Here is a 25,761-nt window from a genome sequence, read left to right as displayed (position 1 = left end):
GATATTTGGCGGGCCCCCTACCTATCGCTAAAGATAAAGGCAGTGTGACACAATTCTTCTTTCTTCTTTGTCCATATCCGCCCCTTAGCTGGAGCATATGGACACCACGCTGCGCCTCCAAGATTCCCTGTCGCTCGCCAGTCTTCTTGCTTCGTTCCAGGTCAAACCAGCATCCCGTAGCTCCGCCGTATACACTCTGTAGATTGTATTTAGCGGCCTTCCAGGACGCCGGAATCCGGTCGGCTTGAAGAACAGGCAAGCCAGGTTAAAGTTCTCTTCTGGCATCCGCAGCACGTGGCGGAGCCAGGTCCAACGTCGCCTCTTCACTTTCAGTGTGATGAGAGGCTGCTTGGTACGTTCTCTTATCTCCTCGTTGCTCCTAAAGTCATACCACCGCACACCCAGTATTCGTCGCAAACATCTGTTTTCGAAGCTCAGTATACGGTTGCTCTGAGCCTTCGTAAGGTGCCATGATTCGCTACCGTAAAGCAGCACCGTCAGAATGCAAGCGTCGAATAGGCGGCATTTGGTTTTGACTGAGTACAATCGTGAGTCCCAGACATTTCGCATCGAGTTGAATGTTGCTCCAGCCATTCCCATTCGGATAGCGAGCTCTTTCTGCAAAATGCCATCTCCCGTGATGTGTACCCCCAGATACTTGAAGCTGTCGACGCTCTCGATGTATCGACACAATAGCGTTTTTCAAATGGTGTTCGCGGTAAAATTAATGTGTAGGTATATTTAGTGTTTTTTTTGCATATTTTAATACATCCATTTGAATTATGGAGTTACCGAGTATCGATACGCAATTAAAATTTGTATCATACAACCACATAATTTTAAATAATAACATTATTGAAGAAAAATAGCGCTTAATAAGATAAGATAAGATAAGCTAAATATACTTTTTTACTATTAAAGAGAATTTGTGATGTGTGTTTATATCACTTGTCTGGTCGACTCGCCACGCCGGGCCCTTCCTAAGCCCGGGCCCGCAGGCTAGAGCCCTGTCAGCACCCCCTTTGTGGGGGCCATGGTGGGGGCCATGCCTACGTTATATTGCTTTCATGATGGTAACAACGTAAACAATATGTAGAACGGTGATGTGTCTCGAAATCTCAAAATATTTTTATTAGGTACCAACATCTAGAATTTTGTCCTTCGTGGAATTGTCCGGCATCCGGAAAACAAAAATATTTCTGTTTCTTTGATCCTTCCAAAATATTCCTTCAATTAATATATCCCGTTTTCATCCCCTGCATTTCATTAATTGTGTGTGTAGAACATAATTCAAACTTGGCGGTTGGGTGAAGGGAGGAGGGGGTAGTGATAAGAGTGGTTTGATTACGGAATGGCTTGTAATTGAATTGTAATATTATTAATTTATTACTGACGTGAATAAGTTGCCAGAATTCAAAGTTCAATGTTCAATTAATTTTCCGTTTATTTATGTATTATGTGTAGGTATGTAAGTAACTAAAATGTGTGATAGCATCGAATACAAAATTAAGAAAAAAAAGAAACCTTATAATATAGTGATTAAAAAGTCAGGAAATAATACGTTTTTAGCCTATGTCGAATAAACAATAGGTACTCAAACTAAGGGGACTTAAATTGTTTCCAAGGGGTCGCGAGATATTTTCGATAACGGTATTTAGAAATAAAATAATACCGTATGACATACATACATTTCGGGAATGGGACGATTCGGCACCGCGAACTGGCCTCCGGCGATTGGTCTCCGGTAATTGGCCGCCGGTACAATCGAACGCCGGCCCAATTGGACGCCGACCCAATTCGACGCCGACCCAATTGGCCTCCGGGAAAATTGGACGTCGCACAGTCGAATTAAATGCGCAAAGGAATATACGTACGTTACGATTTGTTGGAGTAAATAAGCAAGTCAGTTTAATATGCTTCTATCTTCTCAGTAGTTGTACCTTATACATTTCGCGCTTGACACATTTTTAATATAGATTGAGAATAATTATTATGCCTTATGATGTTTATTAAAAGAAAATAATTCTTCTCTCGTTAAAACTTGAAGATGTGCACAATCAATTAATTTATTGTCTATACATGGGTACTTATTTATATTTACAACAAATATTAAAAATAATGTTAGATGTTAGAATGAAAATAACATTATATTTCAGCGTTTTATCGACTTAATATTATAATAAAGCTTAAACATGTATATTATTATGCATAAATGTGTATTTTAAGATAGTATGAAATTACAAACAAAATATTAAGTAAGTTATCTGCTAAGTATAAATGTTTCAGTAGTATGATTGACAAACTACTTAGGTACTGGGTGCCGGACGAAATCCCGAAGGCCGAAATCCCGAAGACCGAAATCCCGAATGCTGAAATCCCGAATGGCCGAAATCCCGAAAAATACAAACATCAATAATTGCAATTTTGCAAGAGACACAAAATCCATTTGTTCTACAAAATGGTCTCTCCTGAAAAAAAAAATGCGCAATCGGAAAAACCCATTTTCCGCAAAAAATGGGATTTGTCTCTCTTACAAAAATTGCGCAATTCAGTACAAACATCAATATGTTTGTATTTTTTTATTTTTCGAGATTTCGGCCATTCGGGATTTCAGCATTCGGGATTTCGGTCTTCGGGATTTCGGCCTTCGGGATTTCGTCCGGCACCCAGTACCAAAGTAGTTTATCAATCATACTACTGAAACATTTATACTTAGCAGATAACTTACTTAATATTTTGTTTGTAATTTCATACTATCTTAAAATACATTAAACGTAATGCTTATTCATGAAGAGTACATAATATGCCTGCTATTTTTATACACTGCAATCTACATGGTGTGTAAAATTCCCACCTCCGCTCCCGTTATGTATATGCAGCCACGTCATACGCGGCCGGCTAAGAGCTCTCACAGACGGGATTCCGGTGTCGAGCCACCGAAGAATCCAGCCACTCTACACTGCAGTGGCTATGGCAGCCACTGAATTCATATCGCACCATCACAACTAAACCGCCACAAGTGCAAAATTATATGATTTGAGTTAATTATTACGTTTAATCGCTTCACCGCGGAACATTTAATTACTATTTAAATACCATGTTTAAATAGCATGCTAATTATATATAATGGCCACCAAATGAGGATACAACAGCTGTGCTGTCAGCGCTGTAAGGATTAATAGTCTATCATTCATAGTAGGGGAAATGTGTTCAAAATGGCACAGTGGGGAAAAATAAACTTTTGCTCTACTGGCGAAATGGTGCAGTCTAACATGATGCAACTAGCTCAGGAACAATGCATGACCCTTCTTTTAAATATTCAGCCATATTGAGTTTACTCAAAACAGCCGTACAAGAAGATACAGTCGAAAGATTTGTGAACCAAACGAATATTTTTGCAGCTTGTCGACAAAAGGTAATATTACATGTATTTTATATTATTAAATCTATATATATATAAACCAGCTTAAGTAGCCGTTATTAGTGTTCATGTACGATGTAAATTTATCATAATTACTGAAGTGTAAACTGCATTTTTTTTAACGAATTTGCCAAATTCATTTGATTGGGATAAAATGGCATACATTATGGTAGGCTAAAACGGCATATTATGTGATTTATGATTTTATTGTTTCTGAAAGATTATGTTCCGAAATTACCTACGTAAAACTCTGTAAGAGACATGGGATACAATGAAAATAAATCAGGCAGTTTTAGCTGTGAAAATGAATGGAAGAACTTAAAGAAGGCATTTTTTAAATAGAAATAAAACAATAAAAACGGAGATAAACATCTTGGAAGATTTATGACTACTTTTCCAGTGGAAATTGAATGTCAAAATATGAAATTTTTATTTGATAATATATTTTTGTTTCTATTTTTGACAAATATTTATGTCGTTTGCCATTTTGTACAACCGGAGGGGTGAAATGATTTCTAACTACACGTTTTTACTTCTTATTTTTGTAGTTTTACTTTATTCGTGCTCCGTTTTTATAATAAATTATACGTTTTGATATTCTTTTTTTCATTAAACTAAACACTATGCCATTTTGTACACCCTTCTCCTACATGTACCGAAAATTTCATATCTATAAGTGAAAAGATCGTTCAATTTCTAAATATATTTTGAAAACACAGTACAAAAATGTGAAAGGTCAAACCAATTTGCGTTAGGCGGTTTAATTTATATGGTGCGGTTTCATTACGATCATCTAATTAATAATAATATAATAATAATCACATGTTGGTCGACGAATATAATACTATTATTATTATTACGTATTATTATTACGACGTTGAATCATAAAGAAATTACTTGCCGCAATAAACTATGTTCTTTAGTCGATGCAGCTTTAACAAACCATTTATTTTATACAATGCGTATAGAATACGTTGTTTAATAATTATATTATATCTAATAGCTTTTTCGCAGGTACCTTTAACTAATATAGATACATACAAATACCAACTAATATATACCTAAAGTAATACTATAACTAACTAAAATATACTAAACGTTAATTTATTTAGATTTAGAATATTTTATATCTACTAATCCGAAATGTCACACTAACAATATGCAGGCTAACGTTCATTTCTAAAAGAACACACGCCCGTTCTATTCAATCATGTATTTAGGTATTACAGGAGCGAAGGGTGAAGGTAGGCTGTTAAGATCCGCCATAATTAGTGCACATTAAACTTTTTTAGTCATACGTATTTGTTTTTATTGAACAATTTACAGATATTATTGGTTAGATTTTTAAAATCAATTAAACCCTGCCTAAACCAAACCATACTAATTTTGGTATATTTTGGGCGTTACGACAAAATTGTGCATACCTTTTCATTCATACTTATTTGTTTTCGTTGGATTAAGAATAAATATCATTACACATTTTGTTGGTTGTTTTTTTTTTTAATTCATTCAGCCTTGTCTAAACCAAACTATAAAAGATTAAAAAAAAATTATTCTATCTTTAAAATATTCAAAGTTATGTATGGTTTAATTGCATAATTTTAGATATTTTATAGATAGGTATTTTTTTACTATTATCTATTATGGCTTGGTTTCGCAGGGTTTAATTGAATTAAAAAAACGAAACAACAGATTCTGTAAATTGTGGTGTTATTTCAATGAAAAAAATACTAATACCTGATAAAGTTTAGTGTGCACTATATATAGTGGATCTTAACAGCCTACCTCCACCCTTCGCTACTGAGGTATTATTATTTGATTTAAATATATATAACGTGGAAAGACACATGATTCATGACATGCAACGGCAGGTACCTTCCTACATATTTCATTCAAAAAACACTTTTAGAAAATAAAAGGTTCTTATTTTTTTTACTTTTTCCACATTTTATTTCATAATTTTGATATACAAGCGCTTTTATCCTAGCGTAAATTTTCAATTGAATGACAATAAAAATATAGGTACATATTATTGAATAAAAAAAATTATAGAGAACGTCGGTTTCGATTGTTTACTTAAATTAATATTAACTTGTTGGTGATATTTGTACTTATTTATATACATTATGAGATTGCCTAATTTTATCATAGAAAAATTTGCTGTGTTTAAAATTCACCTACCGTATGTTAAAAAAAAAGGTTCCCTATCAATGACAAATTTTATATTGTGCATTGTAGTTATGAACGCTCGATAAATACAAACTTCATTATTCCCATCCTAACCAAATAATAAAAAAAATATTTCCTATCTATAAAATATCCAAAGTTGTGTACCTATAATTTAATCGCATAATTTTAGAGTATTTTTTACTATTAGCTATGGTTTTCGCAGGTTTCATCGAATTTAAAAAAACTTAGTACACCATCTGCAAATTGTAGTTTTTTTTTTAATGAAAACAGAATAATATTAAATACGATTTAATAACAATAAACAATAATTTAAAATTTATTCTGCTCATTATGCTCTGCCTAATCAAATAATAAAAAATATTATCATATCAATAAAATAACCAAAGTTATGTACCTACCTATAATTTAATCACATAATTTTAGATATTTTAGATGCCTATTAATATTAATTATGCGTCAATGATAAATTAAAATTTACAAAATAAATAGCGCCGAGGAGTTCAATGAAAAGACAATAGGTAATTAGACCTGGCTTCAGCAATAAAAATAATTACACGACAAAGTATGGCAAATACATTGAGAGAAAAACTTGTTAGTATTTATTTCTTTACATACCTACTTAAGTAGGTATTTTGAAGATGCTCGACCAAACTGATCTATTTGATTATAAACTATTGTCAATAATGAATTTCATCAAATCGATCGTAAGAAATTTTCTCACCAACACCACCATCTGTAAATTGTCTTTTTTATTGAAAACAGAATAATATTAATTTTTTTTTTCAGAATCTGGATCAGTATGAAACACTGTTTTCATTTATGCATTTTATTTTGAAGAAATTTCTATTTAGCTAAAAAACATGCCTATTAATATTAATTATGTGTCAATGATAAATTCATTTTCAATAATAATAATAGCACACGTGTCACCGCATCAAAGCGGTCTTTGTATTAATTATTATTTTTATTACGATCGCCGGAGCTTCGGCCGAGGCAATGCATAAAAAAAGGTAATAAAAACCGCGCTCGCAAATAATAATGAGTTCGAGCGGCTTGACATTGTGGCGGGCAAAGGAAAAGTGTGCGATTCTCGTAAACACGAGTATCTTCCGTCTGAACGCTCCCATTTAGTTATGTGTAAATGCGGAATCTCCGCCACACAGGTGGCTTAAAAAAAGTGCGATACGGGTGTCTTCCGTCTGAACGCTCCCATTTAGTTATGTGTAAATGCGGAATCGAGCCACGCCGGTGGCTCGACACCGGAATCCCGTCTGAAAGAGGGCTAACATAACCCTTACGTGTGCCAGATCAAAGAATTTAAGCCCTCATTTTGTCCCGAGCAGAGCCGCACGGGACTGGTGATGCAACCTTGCACCGAAGTGCGAATGCATGATGTTAATTTATATGGCAACTATCAGAATGACTAATTTGAAGAGTCGCAAGGGGAGTCGAGAGTGTCCCGCCCCCCGTACGCTCTGGCGAATTTAGGCCGCAAAATTGGCCTCGGTTGCAACCATGTCCGCGTATCCTATTGGGCCCAAATGGGGTCGGACCCGGGCAAACAACTCCGCTCGTTCGGGGCCCATAAGTGGACAGTCCCACAGGACGCGCTCTGCGTCCTGCTGGTCGTGTCCACATGAGCAACCCGACCCATGTCCTGCCAAACCAAACCCCTGCAGTTTGGCCGCAAAGTTTCCATGGCCAGTCATGAATTGACTAGTCCAGTGGGTCGGCACCAGTCTCCTCGTCATGTGTCTCACCGAGACATCTGGAAAGTATAGAAAAGTCTGGCGGCCCTTAGAGGAGGCCACCCATCTCGCCTGCCATGCCGCATATGCGGTCTTGTAGACCAGCTCAGATACAGTCTTTCTGTAGCTCACGCCCTCCACTCTCGATGGCGGTGTCAGAGGGACACCGGCGAGAGTTTTATTGATCCTCCTCATAAGGAGAGTGATCGATCCTCTAATTTTAACGTGCAAGTCGAGGGGAAAGACCCCCGCAAGGACCGCCAGGGTATCCGAAGATGTAGTCCTATAGGCCTTAGTAAGGCCAATCAGAACAACTCTATGTCCGCTAAGCAGAGCCCTCTTTACAATTGTCAGCGAGGCTTTGGTGTGCCACACGCTGGAGGCATAGCCAGCGATGCCCATGAATATAGCCTCGTAGGCGATTCTCAGGGCCCGAGGCTTTAGGCCCCAATTGTTGCCCGCCAGGCGAGCAACCTTCTGATAGTCTGAGTTGGCCTTAGCCACAATTACTTTAGCATGCTTCAAAAAGGTCTGTTTCTCGTCCAGAACGACCCCCAAGTAGGTCACCTCTCGAGAAAACCTTATAGCAGAGTCGCCGAAGCGCACTGCGGGTGATCGCTTATTTATGTTTATCCTTGAGCTGCCTTTGAGGAGGATAGCTTCCGTTTTGCCAGGTGCAAATGCAAGCTTATTAAGCTTACCCCAGTTAAGGATTCTCGATAATGCGTCCTTAGCTACGCGCTCGAGTGTCGGACGGCTCGACGAGCCAACTAGTAAAAGTCAGCGTCAAAAAGCAGTCAAACTAGTCAGCGTACGCGACGAGCGCGCAGCCCGGTGGCAGAGGTAATGTCAAAACATCGTCAAAAAGTATATTTCATAGCAAGGGGCCAAGCACGGAACCCTGCGGACACCCCATGGTGGTCTCCCTGTAAATCAATTCAGTGCTAGAGTCGTATATAACTTCCCTTTTATTAAAATAGCTTTGCACTAGGGCAAAGAGGTCCCCCGGGATCTGTCGGAGTCGAAGCTTAGATAGAATTAATGGCCACCATGCGGTGTCGAAGGCACCGGCTATGTCCAAAAAGAAGCCTGCCACAATGACTCCTTCTGAGTCCTTAACGAATTTATGTGCAAATCTGATGGCGTCCTCAGTAGACTTGCCGGGTCTGAAGCCAAATTGCCTATCCGAGATAGGGTAGATTCTCTCAAGGTGGTCCTCCAGCCTTCTGCTGATTAACCGCTCCAATATCTTACCCAGCACTGGCAGAAGAGTGATTGGACGGTACGCTTTTGGGTCATGCGGTGGTCGTGTGCTCATCTAAGGTATAATCCTAAGGAGACCCTTCTTCCAACAGTCCGGGAAGATGCCCCTGCTCATGCAGTCAGCATACAGCCCGACTATCTCATGAAGTGCTCGAAGCCACGCCCTTCTGGCAATCACATTGCTGATCCCATCAGGTCCGGGCGCTTTGTCCGCCCTGAGGCCATCAAAAATTAATCCCACCTCCGACTGGGTAAGCTCAGGAGAATGGTGAGTCTCCAACGACAAGATTGCAGATAGTCTTAGTTGACAGGTTCTGTCATCTTCATGTGCCGTAGGTATGTCCTGTGGAATTAGAGCTTCCAGCAGTATGGATGCAGACTCTGCGCTGTCCATCGCAAAAGTGCCATCGGGGCGCCGCATAGCCGCCATGACTTTACTAGGCCTTGAGCCCAGCTTTATCACGCGGAAAGGCGGTTCCCACAGATTATAGCCCCCCATTTCAGACACAAAATCCCGCCAGTGCTTTTTCTTGGCTTTATTTAACTCTTTTTTGAATTTTGCCCTTGCGGATTTATAAGCAATCTCCGTAGGTTCGTCATTTCTGGGTAAGTCGTTCTGAGATCTTCTAGCTCGTTGCAATTTTCTTTGGGCAAGTCTCATAGTCCTTCTCAAAGACGTCAATTTTGGTATCCACCATGGCGCAAGGTTGGGTGGCCTTAGAGAGGTTCTACCCAGCGTGGACTCCGCAGTTTGAGTAATGAACGCATTCAAGTCATTGGCTCTTTGGTGGAGATCGTCATCCGACTTGGCAGATGCCAGTCTACCAATTTTGACATCAAAAGCATCCCAATTGACACCGCTCGTCCGAAAGCGCCTGGGAAGCAGTACGCTCTCGGTTTGGCTCAATGGGGCCGCATCTCCCGCAACTCTGAACAAAAATGTGATCAGACGGTGATCGCTAGCCACCGCGTCCGTGTGGACCTGCCAGTCCACGGCGCGTCTGGCAACGTCACTGGATGTCAGAGTGACATCAATATGTGACTCACCATTTCTGGTGGAGAAAGTGGCCGGCCCGTTAGGGGGCCCAGAGGGGGCCCAGAGCAAGGACTGGACGTTAACGTCCGCCCCAACAATTATCTACTTGCCTCTGCATGAGCATAAGCATATAAGATTTTCTCCAGTTGTTTTGTGCAATACAGGGTAGAAGAACTGTACTGAAAATACGCAGATATAACTACAATGGAGAGCCCCCTGTTATTAGCAATCTCCGCCACCGCGAAGAGCTCATTGGATAGATGCGAGAGATGCAACACAGTCAGTGCGGTGTCAATTACAAATATGCAAGCTAGAGATTTCGGGGTAGTTTGTATGATACGGCCACCGCTTAGGCCCCGATTGGGACCAAAGGCGTATGGCTCTTGTATCATAATTATGTCCGTATTTTGATCCCGAGCAACCTCAAGCAGCTCGACAGATGTGGCTCGACCTCTGCCCACGTTGATCTGAGCGAAGGAGATCATTGCGGACAGTAATCAGTGCGGCTTCTTTCCTCCTCAATAGCGTGTAGGCGCGCGGGACAGTCGGGATCGGTGGCCAAGTGGGCGTTCGGCTCCTTGTAGCGCGTGCACGCAGGGCACTTGCCCGGTTCGTCAGCGGTGGGGCAGTCTGCTCTGTCATGCCCTTCTCTAGTGCAGTGGCCTCACGTTGTAACCTTAGCGTTGCAACCCTTCGCCATGTGTCCGTATAAGTGGCACTTTGCACACTTGACAACTCCGCAAAAGTCACGCACAGGGAACGAATTCCATGAAAAGTCTGCCATCATTAAGCAGCGCCTCTCGAGCCTTTCCCGGGATCGACATTATCATATGACAACGTTCGGTCTTCGGTCCCGCCTTGTGGCTCAGTTTGGTTCCAGCGTAACCCTCAGATGCAAGGCCAGACGCCTCCTGGGTATTGTTTATGGTTGCCTCCTTGAGCTGCTCTTCTGTCGTCTCAATGGGTACATTAAAAAATATGACGCGGGGAAGCTTTCTCCCCGCGACTTGGGCCTTTAAGCCGGCCTCAGTCAGCCCAGGGGCAGACATGAGCCGCTTAGCCTTGTCGTCACTTTTGGGATGCACGATGATCCCTCCTCCCTGGATCTTGCGTACCCCGGTGATGTGCACTCCCAAAGTTTCAGGCACTATAGTTTTCATGACCGCTTCCTTTGTGGCAGTCGATTCTTGACCCTCCTTAGTCGGGTAAAACATCACCCCCGGCCTGGACGGCGATTCCTGAACGAAGCAGTGCAAAACTCGTCACCGAACCGCTTCAATTGAAGCTCGTAAAATTTTTAGTTTTACAGGAGATATTGGGTGTACAGAGCTTCGCGTGAAACGGGTAAACGGCATATAAGTGCGAGTGAGAAAGCATTCAACATGCTTATACCTCATGTCCATGCGTTAGAGTAAGATAGAAAGTAAACATGTCAAACAGCACTATTGTCAAATTAAATAACATTTTTATCCATTGTGGTAATGACTTCATATTTAATCAGTACTTACCGTTAACGTTGCATGATTAAATCATTCATTGTTGAAGTACGTAACCAATTAATCTTTAAACACGATAGTTACGTCTCCAATATAACAATATTACAACATGATTACAACACGGAATTTCCGTTGTATTTTGCAAACAAACATGTGTGTTTCTGTATTACAAAATCACAATAAATACATCCTTAAATGAGAATTGAAACACGAAATAATAATTTTAGCGGTAATATGTGGTAATAAGTGGTAAATGTAAAACAATAGATCAACAGCTTTCTCCAATATTACGTACGATACGAAATCTGACGTTTATTATGTCAAACGGAGAGTTGCGAGCGCCCCTACCGTGAAAGCATGTGTACTACCAAAGCCTGGCCTAGTGACACCCAGCGGTTGACTTTTAATATGCTACAGTTGAAGCAAGTTGTGTAAAGTTTGCGCAACTGGTCACTTGTGCTTCAGTCGTGAATTGATCTCCTGGCGACAGTTTTCGGAGGAACTGGTGGCCTTTCAGAGACTCTAGTTGGTTGAGCCTCTCTACGGGTTACGTCACTCCAAAGAGCCCTGGGAGGAGCATTAGAAGGAGCCTGGATGATGGCTCTCATTAAGGAGGCACGATCCTTAACAATTGCCTTGTGCGCCTCCAGCTCTATCGCCATGGCCCACGTTTCAGTGATTGCCATCTCAAGCTCCTCGGCTACTGCGTTCACGGTTGCTCTGGCAATACGACTGTCCTTCTCGAGGGTGGCAAGCGCCCTCTTGATGGCAATCGTCGCCCTGGACGCACTCTCCTGAGACTCAGAGAGAATACTCAAAGCCACGGGACTGATCTCCTCGCAAGATGCTGAAGCTGAACCAGCCCTTGACTTAACGCCCTTACCCTTTGAAGTGGAAGCGCTCTGCTTGTCTTTCTCTTTTTCTTTATCAGGCCTTTTATACTTGACCTTGGGGGCCTGCTTTGGGTCACCAATACCCTCAGCCACGTCCGACTTCCGCATCCTAGTGGACATTCCTTCCACTTGCATGGGTTCCCCTTTGTGATTGACCATGGCGCTAGGTAACACTCGTCACACTTCACTCACTCAACCACAATTTATCGCACGATAAATATTATTGTTACAATAATTACGTAACTATTATTAAACGAATTAAAAGTCACGATTCCCGAGAAAGTCCAAGGGGAAAACACACAAAAGTTTCACAAATCATATTCCAAGGGCAGGCAAAGGTATTAGTGAAGAAACGAAATCAAAAACTTGTGAATAGCAGGGTCAGAATTGAAGATAACGAAAGCGAAATAATAGCGATGCAAAAACACGTCTGCACGGATCGACAGTTCAGTCTCAACCTATACAGTCTCAACTATATACACTGCGATCTGTCTATTATTATTATAGGTATTTTTTTTCTTCAAACTAAAACATTCGCGTGCCATGCAAAATCATCTCATGTGCCACCAGTGGCACGCGTGCCATAGGTTCACCATCACTACCGTATGGCATATGTGTCTTGATTTATCTGTAACGCATAGGAAAAAACATTTATAAATAAGAACCGCCATATTATGTGAATAAGAAAATCCTAGAAAAAAGAATACCTAGTGTATTTTTGGAATTGTTAACGGCCCACGTGCTCGTCGTAGGTCAAAATTGAGTTTTTATTGTATTTTCAAACCATGATCCTGGACACTCCTTAAACGTTGTAGATAATCTATTTATATAATTTTGAAACCTTATTATCCTTTATAGTTATTTTAAACATTTGATGACTGCATAAAGTATTTTTGTTACATAAAATAGTATTCTTTTAAACCTCTCGCTCTAATGTTTTAGAATATAGTCATATTTCGGTACATAACTGTGCAGTGGTGTTAAGATTTTTTACATTTATTAATTTTTAAACGCATTTATGAAACCATTAGTATAATTTAATACAAGATAATTTTTGTAAAATATTCACGATAAAAATTATATTGATAATCTCTGTGATCCCAAATTTGACAAGAATTAGGCATTTTATTATTCAAAAAATCGGCAAGATTAACACAATTGAAGATGATTCTAAAGATAATTTTTATAAGCTATGTCTTTGATCATTTAAGTGTGATAAACATTTTATGAATAATGATTGCTTTATAATAATTATTGACCTAAGAATAAGGTAGTGTTTTTTTAAATACGCCATTTCTTTTGTCATTCCCCAGTGGTTAAGCTACAACATACGGCCGTAGCCATAAATTGACAATCTATAATTGAAGTAGGGAGTAAAATAATATTGACGCGCGTGTTTGATATAAGTATTATCATTATTTAAGCATTTTAATCTTAGGGTAATATTATAAACAACCAAAATAATCCTCTGAAAACATTGTATAATCCACATTAAAAACTTTCGCAATAATAATTATGTATAACAATTTTACTGCAGATTCTTAGTTTTGCATAAACGTCGCGACAAGACCGCATTAAAATGGATAGGACGAATTAAAACAAGGATCACAAATAAATGCACATACAAAAAGATAAGATCAGTTAAAGTAATTTTTATGTCTAGTAAAAAATTTTTCCTACGATGTCTGATCCTAATACGATTATATGGGCCTCGATAGAGTGGAGGTTTTTTTTTTACGGGAAAAGGATGTTAGCCACTTGCTCAACCTATTAGGTCCATACTATGACCCATACACAAATTGAAAAACAATATGTGTACTTGTCAGAACCAGGATTCGAACCTGGGACCCACGACGATATAGGCCGACGCTTAAGCCATATGACCATCTTAAGCTAATGACCATCAAATATTGCATCAATAAGACGATTTTTTTTACTTAAACAATTAAATTTTATAAATTTATAAATCTCCCGCCATTTTTACATAGTACACACAAATACAAAGAGAGGCGTTTGATCTGGGAAAAAAAGCCGTAGATGGCTCTCGGCTAGCTTGATATACATGAATGAATCTTTTCTCCGTCAGCGGACATTAGAGGGGTTATTGCAAGACAATGATATGCCACAGAAACATATGAGCAATTTAATGTTCTTGTTCATTCACTATTGTAACACGAAAAATTACTATCCTCGTTAAAATGTTCGATACATCTCACATCCAGCGCTCGAAATGGAAAAGTTTACGTACCGGAGCGCTCGACAAACTTTCTGAAGATGTTTACATAGTCATCAAATCGTATGTATATTTTATAAAAATAAGTGTATCAGATTTTCTATTCTATGGCATATCTAGCTCAGACGGTCAACATATTTTTTCCACGAGACGGAGCGATAATTTTACAAATTTCACGAGCCGGAACGGCGCTCCGGTGCGTTCCGTTCCATTTCGAGCACTGCTCACATCTAATTATTCTGTTTGGAGCAGAGGGCGTGGATGACTGACCGATATAAATTTTGACTGGCATGGCACATCATATTATTGTTATAACCATTTCTTAGCAAAATTTGAATTTGTAAGAACTACACATTGATCATAATTATTGAGACATCAGTGTATTTTTTTTAACGTGTCTTAAGTAAAACGTGAGTGATTGCCCTGAGAATTGGTTTTATTCAAAATCAACAAATTCATAATTATGTGGCACATCATTGTCTTACGATAACCCCTTAGTGAAGTATTGAATCATAATCAATATTTTAAAATGTAAAATCTTACCAATTTACGTTCTCCGTTGGAGGAGATTTTCAGTCAGATCCTTGACCTCATGCTCTTTTAAAATTTAGGTTTTCGTATAACCGTGTAAAATGTTGTCTGTAATTGTTTCGGTAACATTATAAAAACTGTGCATATGTAAATTAAAAAATAAATAATAATTAGTGCAGGGGAACTTCTATTTCCTTTCAAATACACCACTCACTCTGCACTCGAAATGAAATCGCGACGAATAGTGTTAGAGAAAATAATCCATTAGAATGTGCTAAATATCTTTTTTACTGTTAGACGTATTATGTTCTGTTTTTTTTTAATATACATACCTATCTCTTAAAACAATAATTCACGAAGGCATCAGATATTCCAGGTGCGACTCTGGGATGTAGAGGCGTAGAGCCGTAGAGGTCTGGCTTACGTACGTTTTGTCTTCAGAACGACCCCTAATTTGAATGTTTACAGGCTTCGCAGGCTATTTATTCTGACGGCGGACAATAGGTGCCGCCGGAACGACCCCTGCTGTGTTTCTGTCCCGGACAGAGGCCCTATTTCAAGATATTGTAGGCCATATTTACATGGCAACATCAGTCAAAGTGTTGGTAGTGAACAATGTTATTTCAATACACGTCGAGACGTCTTCTACGAAATCGTAAACACTTAAGTTTATAAGCCATCTCTGTCTGGAGTGATTGTATCAAAATATTTACTCATCGGTATTTTCAAGCTTCGACTAATGGAGTTCCACTTGCTCTGAAGAGATACTACGAAACACAAACAATGTTCAATTGCATATAAAAATATATATTTGACAGGATATGACGTATAATATCATAGGTTACATGTAAATTTAACGTATTACATTTCACCGTAGCACAGAAAACAATCAATTAAACCTTGCCTAAACCAAACCACAAGACGTTATGGTATGTTATGGGCGATTCGAAAAAATAGTAGCGGCGAAGGGTGGAGGAAGGCTGTTAAGATCCGCACAAAAATAGTGCACATTAAACTTTCTTAAGTCATACGTATTTATATTAAATTTATTGTACTAAGACTACAATTTACCGATGGTGTTGGTTAGTTTTTAAAAACCAATTAAGCCCTGCCTAAACCAAACCATAATATTATTGGTATATTTTGGGTGACATGACAAAATTGTGGATACTTTTTCATTCATACCTATTCGTTTCGTTGGATTAAGAATACATATTATATTACACATATTGTAGGTTCATTATTAAAATTCATTAAGCCCTGTCTAAACCAAACTATAATAGATAAAAAATATTATTCTGTCTATAAAATATTCAAAGTATTCAAAATTTTAAATATTTTATAGAAAGACGAGGATTTTTTCACTATTGTCTATTATGGTTTGGTTTTCGCAAGGTTTAATTGAATTTTAAAAACTAACCTATACCATCTGTAAATTGTTGTATTATTTCAATGAAAACAAATACGTATGACTGACAAAGTTTCGTGTGCAATATTTATGGCGGATATTAACAGCTTACCTCCACCCTTCGCCACTGCAAAATAGTGCACATTTTTTTCATTCATACTTATTTGTTTTCGTTAAATTAAGAATACATTTGAACAGGTGGTGTTAGTTTTTTTTAATTCAGTAATTCCTGTATATAGTAAACCTTCATCAATAAAAATGTTCTTCTATCTATAAAATATCCAAGACCATATATGGTTTATTGGCATAATTTTAGATATTTTATAGATCGACGATTATTTTTTGACTATTATCTATTATGGCTTGTTTTTCGCATTGTTTAATTGAATTAAAAAAAACTAACCAAACCCATCTCTAAATTGTAGTCTTAGTTCAATGAAAACAAATACGCATGACTGACAAAGTTTATTGTGAATTGTTTATGTCGGATATTCAAAGCTTATTTCCACCTTTCGCCACTGCTATATGGCTATCTATTTCCGGTTCGACAGCTCACGTTAACTGTGATACGGATAAATGTAATACGTACAATTGACACGTAACCATATTCTATAATTACGACGGATGGTAGTTAGACTTTTTAGGTCAAAAATATCACGTCGATATGGGTCAGCTGCGGAGCTCGAGCCCGAGATCTTTGAAAGTGAATATTAATTTGGTACTACTTTCACTGTAGGCAAATGTAAAATTAATTCAATGTTGACAACTATGTAAGTAAAATTAGCACAGACAGACTTTTTTAAAAGAAATATCATTAAAATAAACAAACACTGTTTTTCCTGATTTTCATTTTCTCACATTTTTTTACATTCTTATTTTTTCCCCTTATTATGAGTCATTTTATAACATCTCTTTGGATTGTATAGCTACTGCTATTTGTGTGAATAATAACTTGAGAAATATCTTCATTAAACTTTGTGAAAAAGTTTTTATTAGGCTAAACTTGTTGAATCTCATTGCATGAAAATATGTTTTCCCTTCCATTATTATATTCCTCTCTATATTAACACAAAAATGAGGCTATTGGTTTCAGAGTCAGTTACCTTCTTTTTTACTATTTGACAACGTTTTTCTTAGCTCGAATTCTTATTTGTCCGGTACAAAAAAAGGTGCTTTTCGATTTGCATTATTTGTCCTTTTTTGTATGATGCCTGAAAAGCTGGTTTACAGTACCTAGATCCGTTTGAAGTTGAATGGAATGTTTTAAAATGATTTTGTTTCGATTGTTGCAATTAACAAGAGACAATAATCTGTGTGTATGCACCGTATTTGTCATTTTTATTACCACGTTTTTCTTAGCTCGTATTTTTGTCTGTATAATATATCAGAACACGATGCCAATGCATTTTTTTAATAATTTAAGTAGAATTGGATTCATTTTCAGTTAATTCTGTTTTGTATCAAAAGTTATTTCGACACCATTATTGGTTGCTAGGGGTCTGGGGTCCTAGCAACTAAATTATTAATATATAAGTGCGTTACTATGGAAATCAATATGACATGTCAAAATGACATTTCAGTATTATTTCTATCAGTACAAATTTTTTTGATCGTTTAAGCTAGTAAGGTCAAGTTTAAAAACAGAAAATTTAAAAACGTTGTATATAAAAAGTTCTTTTTATCTTGTAATTAGATATATAGGTATTTATTGATTCCAATTAAAAAAAAAACTGTATATATCATCATTATCATCAGCTGGGTTCGATCCACTGTTGGATGATGGCCTCCCCTAGCTATCTCTACTCTTCTCGATCCCTAGTTGTTTGCTGCCACGTAAATTCACCTAATTATATGAGCTCGTCTATCCAGCGATTTTTAATGCATTCCTGTAGGCGTTTAGTGCCCCTTGAGTATCACCATATGACGGCATTTGTTCAATAGTTAGCGATCACTATCTCATCGCGTACTTTTGTCTGCTTCCTTATGCATTAGTTTATTTTATAATCTTTACGCATTATGTCCAACATGCACTTTTCCATGCCACGTTACATACCTATTTAGCTCAGTTAATAAGTAAACTAGTATTAAAAGTAGGATGAAAGCTGTTTCTTCATTTCAGGCTCACCATGCACCAATAGTGCGGGCACTCCCTAGAGATGTAGACATTTTTAGCGATGCATTATGTATTTTCTTTTTAAAATTCTATTTTATTGTTTAATTCGTATTTTTTTATTTTATTTATTTTGGTATGAAATTATTTTTTGCTTTGTTTTTTTTCTTTCAAACTTTTTTCTTTTTTCTAAATGTCATGTTGAGAACATCTTGACTCTTGAAATTAATAATTTGTTACGTGCGCAATGTGTGTTTTTTAAATAAATAAATAAAATAAACCAAAGGTTGGTTGAAAAAATCGGTAATATTCATCAGTCGTCATTCTTTATAAATGTTTCGACCAACTTAAAACATGTGTTCTTATTAATTTTAATACCGCTTATCGTCGTTGAAACTAGAAAATTGTGTAACTCCAAAAACACTACTTTACAGGAGAGACAAAAAACATTATGGTTTCCTATACAAATATATGGTTTTGGAGTGAAATCATCCATGATTTAACAATGATACAATTTTTCTGGAATTACATAATTTGCAAGATTGATAGATTTTATCAACAGCCACTAGATGGCATTCAAAGTCAATTTTCGATTAAAACGGAGTTACACAATTTTCTAGTTTCAACGACGTTATATCATTTTATCTCACTATTTGCTTAATCTAATTATTCGCTATATGTTTCCATTTATTTTTATTTTAGATTTTCAGCCATAAAACGCGTGTTATAATAGAAAAGAAAATTTCATTACTATCTTATACAGTGATTGAAATAGCATGAAATACATATATATACATATAAAATACGTCATTTTTATACTAGAGTAGTGACAGAAAATATACTGATTTTATATTATTATATTATTTCTCGTCAAAACGTTATGTGAACACAATCTCCACTCTATGAAGACCCATATTATTGTCTTGGGATCGGATACCTATAAAAAGAGCAATTTCACAGTTGTACAAGCAGAAGGTTTTTCAGAAGGAAAAAAACATTAAAATGTATAATACTGAAGAAAGCTCAACTAAGTTCTATGTTTGTTCTATAACGCCTAACTTTTCGGAAACACATAAAATTAATAAATGATTCATACAGAAGGTGTAAGGTGCTTTTCGATTTGTATTATTTGTCCTTTGTCTTCTACTCGTAAATTTGTATGATGCCTGAAAAGCTGGTTTACAGTACCTACATCCGTTTGAAGTAGGGATTGCAATACAGAATGCAAATATCAATACCGGCTTTTCGGTATTTCTTATTGAATACCGGTATTTCTTAAACATTAAAAACACAGAAGTAAGTGCGTATCAATAATTTAGCTATTAAAATATTTTTACAATATTATTTTATAGCAAAAATCTACATAGGTACCTACATTTATTATGTTGACATTTAAAAATATGTATTAATCATAATTTTAGAACTAGTGATTATTTACAAATAATTTGAATATATTGATAATTTTAACTAAACCCCTCAAAAGTTCATCAAGTGCAAATAAGTCCGTCTGCAGGAAAAGCTTCTTAAATTCAACGCTTGTACAGTCACCCATAATTATAGAATAATTGAATATTTTTGTCACGGATGTTTTCTATTTCGAAATAATATTTAAATAATTCATCGCGACAATTACTTATATATATTTATATTTGATGAAAATTGTTTTATTATTTTTTCACCTCTGTTGGATTCACTCAATTTGCATTTTAGCAACACATAACTTGTAATTCATTTTCAAAAATGTAAACGAGTGTGCTTTCTTAATACCGAAAATTCCGGTATTTTGGATTTTTAAATCCGGTATTTCCGTTTTGATAAATACTGGAATACCGGTTTTAAAATACTGGTATTGCAATCCCTAGTTTGAAGTTGAATGGAATGTTATAAAATGATTTTGTGTCGATTGTTGCAATTAGTAAGAGACAATCATCTGTGTGTTTGCACCGTATTTGGCGATTTTTCGTCATACTGTTCGCCATAGCCTAGAAAGGCTAGTAAGCAGTATTTGCAACTGTCGTTGACAAAAAAATGCTAGATGGGGTACGAAAACAAGCTATTTGGCAAGAAAAAACGGTAGATTTTGCGACATTACCACTTTTTTTGTTTATGGAAAAACATGTAAAAATTGAAAAAAATCAGTATATGCTTAGACTGTGGATACATCTAGACGCCACCCATTGGATTGCTAAGTGAAGCTGCGTGCCATGCGTTTGGTTTGTAGGCGAGCGAACGCATTCGTTTACAAATGTTTGAAACCATAGATCATTTCGATAGTGCTCGCCCAAAGTACTCGCACTACACGCTCAGAATTAAAATATAATTATATAGTATTTTTAAGCGGTCAAAATGCAACCATTAGGTAAAAATATCTACAATTTAAGTTATTTTAAAGAAACACTAGGTCACTTGATATTAAAATACATAATAATATGCAAATAAATTATCACGAACATGTACGAGTATCAACTTACCTATGAAACGTAATACCATCTTCTTGCTTAGCAGTACGGCTACCACATTTTAATACAACACACAGAACCATCTTTTCTACTTAACTAAAAGTTAACTAAAAATATTTACCACTGACTTTATGTTTAACACTAAAAATAACAATTTCAGCAACACGCGCTCGCAGGTTATCGACGCTTAGTTAAGCAACAAACTAAGATTTGGCGGCGATACCATAGCAAACCACCTGATACAAACTTTTGTCTTACTCTAGCGCGTGTCGCAGTGATTATAAGGGTACCGAATACTTTCTCACTCGCACTTATGCATCGTTGAGTATATGGGTAAAAATCACACCACATTTTCCCAGAAACTCATTTAAAAATTGATAAAAATAATTAAGTAATATTTAGGTAGGTAATATGAGAGAGTTGAATACCCGATAATTATTGTCAATCCGATGCCATATGCCTAAGCACACATTAAATTATAATATCTGATACTATTATAGTACTATAACGCCAAGAATACTCCTAATGTTTCATTGTGTTGTTTTATTTCTCAAGTATCAACCTACATTCATTTAATACTTATCTGATGGTCAGAAATTTGATGTGCAAAAAAATAAATAAACCAAATATCTAGCTTATTTTCAGTACATTTAAAGCTGTTGACGGCATTAACAAACACTAAAAAAAACGCCATAAGCTAGATGCATTTTTCGCAAGCTAGATGTCTATCGATAAATTCTAGACGAGCGGGTCTATTCTATACACAAGCCTACTTTCGGTCCGCTACGGCAGCTAAATAGGGTAGGAAATTATCGTATTGTTAACACGTATTGTAACAATTACAATAAGTTAACCGTCTGGACTGTTAAAACTGTCTATCTCGGTGTAAAATTTATCACAGCCAAGAGAGGTGCTGTTAAAACATAGCACTTATTGCAACAATTATAACTAAATTATTGTTATTGTTACAATAAGTGTTAATAATTCGATACTTTCCTACCCTATTTAGATGCAGTATCGGACCGAAAGCAGCCTTAGAATAGACCCGCTGGCAAGAAAAACGGTAAGTTGGCAACGCTGCTAGTAAGGTTAATATTTCTGGGAAATGTACATATAAAAAGGTTTAGACATACCTACTTACTTAAAATAGTCAAAGATGTGACAAAAAATATTTTAATGCATCAGCTGTTCCAGTGGCGTCACGTTATGTTGCTATTTAAATAATTGTATTTATTACCCCGGGATATTTATGCGAATTGCTTTTGCGGTAATTTATTTAATAATCGCCTGGCTTGAAACGATTTAATATTTTTTCCCCTAAAAGCACACGGAACAGAAACAGCTCAAATATTGGAGAGTGAGAACTAAATTTGGACAAATGGAAAGTAGAAATATTTATGAACTGACAATCTTCGTAATGTATGGAAAACTGTATACATCATTTTGAAAAACTTCAAACGCACATAGACAAACATCTAGAAAATATAAGTTGGACCAAATGAGATTTAAACTTGCATTATTCCCTGTCCGAGTAAGTGCTCTTATTCTTTAAGCCGTCTATAAGATTATGCGAATAAAATGTGACATCTACGTAATCCTGTGGAGGCCCATATGTGGTCTTAGAATCGGACATAGTTAGTAAAATATTACTGACATAATTATAGATGGCGTCCAAAATGTTAACCAAATTTATTAATGACATTTTTACAAATAATGCTGATTTTTTTGTGCAAGAAATTGCTTCGGATATTGATTTACTCCACTTGCGTGAGTTAATTTTGGGTGGACGATAAATTGTATTTTTTTTAAATGTATGCATTTTTTTCTATTGACTCTTTAATTTATATTAGAAGTAGGTATACGCAAAAGTAATTAAATTTTATTTTGAATCGTGATCAGTATCGTCCGCTTAATAGAACATTCTCAACAATATCAGTGGTCGTTATTCAGTTCTGAAATTATGTGGATTAAGTATTACACTATATTGTTTTACTTATAACAACGTGTTTCTACAAAGAAAGAATAATGATATTGACACTTCTAAAGTGATGTGGGTCAGTGACTGACTTAGGTACATGGACACCTGAGGTACTGACTGATTTTTAAGTCCTAAAAATTCCAACTACCAACCTAGTAACCCTGCAATTAAAATTATTGTATACATATTAGTATTGAAGACAATGAAAAAAAATGTGGAAAATACGCATGTTTTTGAAGATTTTCGTATACTTTATTTATTAATTATATGACTGGTTGGAACTGTTTCAAGGCCCCTTTTTAAATCTTTTGGCGAATCGATTGCGTCATCTGCGTCAAAGAAAACCCAAGTTAAAATGTTGTTATTGTTTATAATTGAATACCTCATATAATAATTTCATGACTAGATGTCTCTTACATGTTATTTATTACAAGTATTTTTTTAAATTCTAAATGTGGAAAAAAGAATATCGTGCATAAAGTACGAGTAGTATGGCGTAAAACAATTGCACTGAAAAAACACGCAAACGGAATAATTTTATTAAAAAATATAGGCAAAACATATTTCACGGCGACAGATTTTCATTGTTTGTGTTCAGATGTGGCAAAAAAATAATTACAAATGATTAATTGCCTGCGTTTTATTTATTCACTGCAAAAAAATAAACAAACATACAATTTTAAATCGGATCGGATAGTGAAATTTAATATATTGTGCTACAAACTATTAACATTGTCCACCTTTGTTGTTGTTGTTGAGTTTTTTATTAGTTTTTTATTTTAAACTACGATTACTAAGTTTGCCCAATTGTTTTTTACATAATACATAATCATCATTTATATAATATTAAAGATGAGTTAGTTAGTGTATAGATACTGTAGGTAGGTATATCCGGTTTTTACGTCAATGGTTATATGTAAATTGTACGTAAAACATTTTACCGTGGCACAGTTCGCCGTGAGCTTTCTTATCGGAAAGAGATGACCATATGCTACTCGTACATACTATACGGTTTCCAATTTTATTAGATTCAATATGAGTATTAATTCAATTTTCATAACTGATTTTGGCGAAATTCATGAATTCAAGAATGAAAACCTAACCTAACCTAACAAATTATCCAGTATATTGGCAATTTTCAAAAATTGTTTGCTGCTGGCTTCCTGTAAAGTGTAAACCGACAAGAACCGTGTTTTATTTAGACATGAATTTTATGTCAGTACTATACGACCCAAAGAGGTTGGACCGTCTTTAATAAACGGCCATATATTTCCAAAACAACATTTCACGGTGAAGTGTGATACGGTGAACTGTATACGTACAAGTTTCCGGACACGTACAAACTAGCATCATTGTCACCTTTTGTACCCGTTGAGTTTTTTTTATTAGTATTTTATTTTTTGAAACACGATTAAAAAGTTTGCGAAATTATATTTTACATAATAAATATTATCATCATTTACATATTAAATATGAGTTAGTTAGTGCAAATCGAGTGCTTAAAGTCAGACAACGTTATCTACAAAAAAGGGTTTTTTTTTTTTTTGAGATAACGTTATTTTACATTTACGGCTACATGATAGTCAAACAACGTTATGTCAATCTTTTCTAATTTCTTGTTAAATCGTCAGTAAAATTTAACGCTAACTACATAAGTTACCCTTGTTTTCATATATTTTAAAAACTATCCCTATAAATTTTAACACCATCATAAGCAAGATAAATGTACAATACACAATAAATTATAAAATATTAACATTAGGTTTTAAATAAACATTTCCCTTGTTGAGTTACAAGAATCTAAAATAACGATTTTTGGCTCTCCTGTAAAGTTGCACTTTTGTAGATAGTGTTGTTTGACACTAAGCCCTCGAAATATACTGTAGATAGGTATATCCGGTTTTTACCGCAATTGGGTTATTGTATGAGGTAATATCCTTCGGGGATTACATTAAGTAACAAGGTGCTACAAGTGTTGGGCTTCGCCTTGCGTACTTTCCGGATCCTTTCGGATGTTCTTCAAAAGCTCTTCATTAGCCGCGTACACAGAAAAATGGTATGCGGGGAAGTCCAGTTCAAAAAATATTCATAATAATTTAATTTGATTTTTAAGCAGAGCGTTCGAGCGGACCTCGGAGCAGGAGCACGGAGTAGTGGAGCAACGGGGGTTTGCCCGGAGCACCAAAAGTTTGTAGTGCTCCACTGCTCCGATTTAAAATAACATCTGATGGAAAGTACCCATGCGACGACGGAAGCGACCAGGACGTTCTACATTTACTCCTAAATTGTCAAATTTTTAGCAAGGAGCGGCACAACCTGAACTTTTTATTATAGATGGCAGATGCAGACATTTGAGACCTTCCAGGGACCAAGGAAAACGAGGCCGGAAGAGATGCACTTTTCAATTTCTGTATTGATCTAATAAAAAGAATCAAAATAATAAATGGTGACATGTAATGATGATTCATGCCTTTCAGGTCCAGTGATTGCAGTCATATAAGATATGATAAGTGGATATGCTCAGAATATCAGTACTATGCGACATTTCTTTTACCACGGGAGAAACTCGGCTACAAATTGCACTTCTCAGTTCCCAATGAATACGACAAAATATTCATCAGAATCAGAACCGCCTTGCGCTACAAAGAATTTTGTAGGGTTTTTGCCGAATGCCGAATTCAAATTAGCAATACCCGATGCGGGTAGAAGAATAGTTTACAATAAGGCAATTTCTCAGCCAGCACAATTATCGTTTGACTAGCATCGTGTAGAGTAGGTAGTTGGCGTGCCAAAGTCCTTAAAGAAACTCGATAGTAAATGCGAGGTATCAATAAAGGCACACAGAAAAAAAGCTCTATGACCAAAAGATGAAGAAGTAAAATTCCATTAATCTAAATCACTTGTATTTTAAGGTATAAGACAAGACAAGACTCATCCATTTCAACTCGTGACACTCAGTATGCGGATACACATTAACGTCAGCGGACAGCAGAGC

This window comes from Rhyacophila brunnea, unplaced genomic scaffold (assembly GCF_057557595.1).
Source record: "Rhyacophila brunnea isolate RB1 unplaced genomic scaffold, BYU_Rbru_1.0 scaffold_14, whole genome shotgun sequence".
Lineage (NCBI taxonomy): Eukaryota > Metazoa > Arthropoda > Insecta > Trichoptera > Rhyacophilidae > Rhyacophila > Rhyacophila brunnea.
This window is presented reverse-complemented; position numbering follows the sequence as displayed.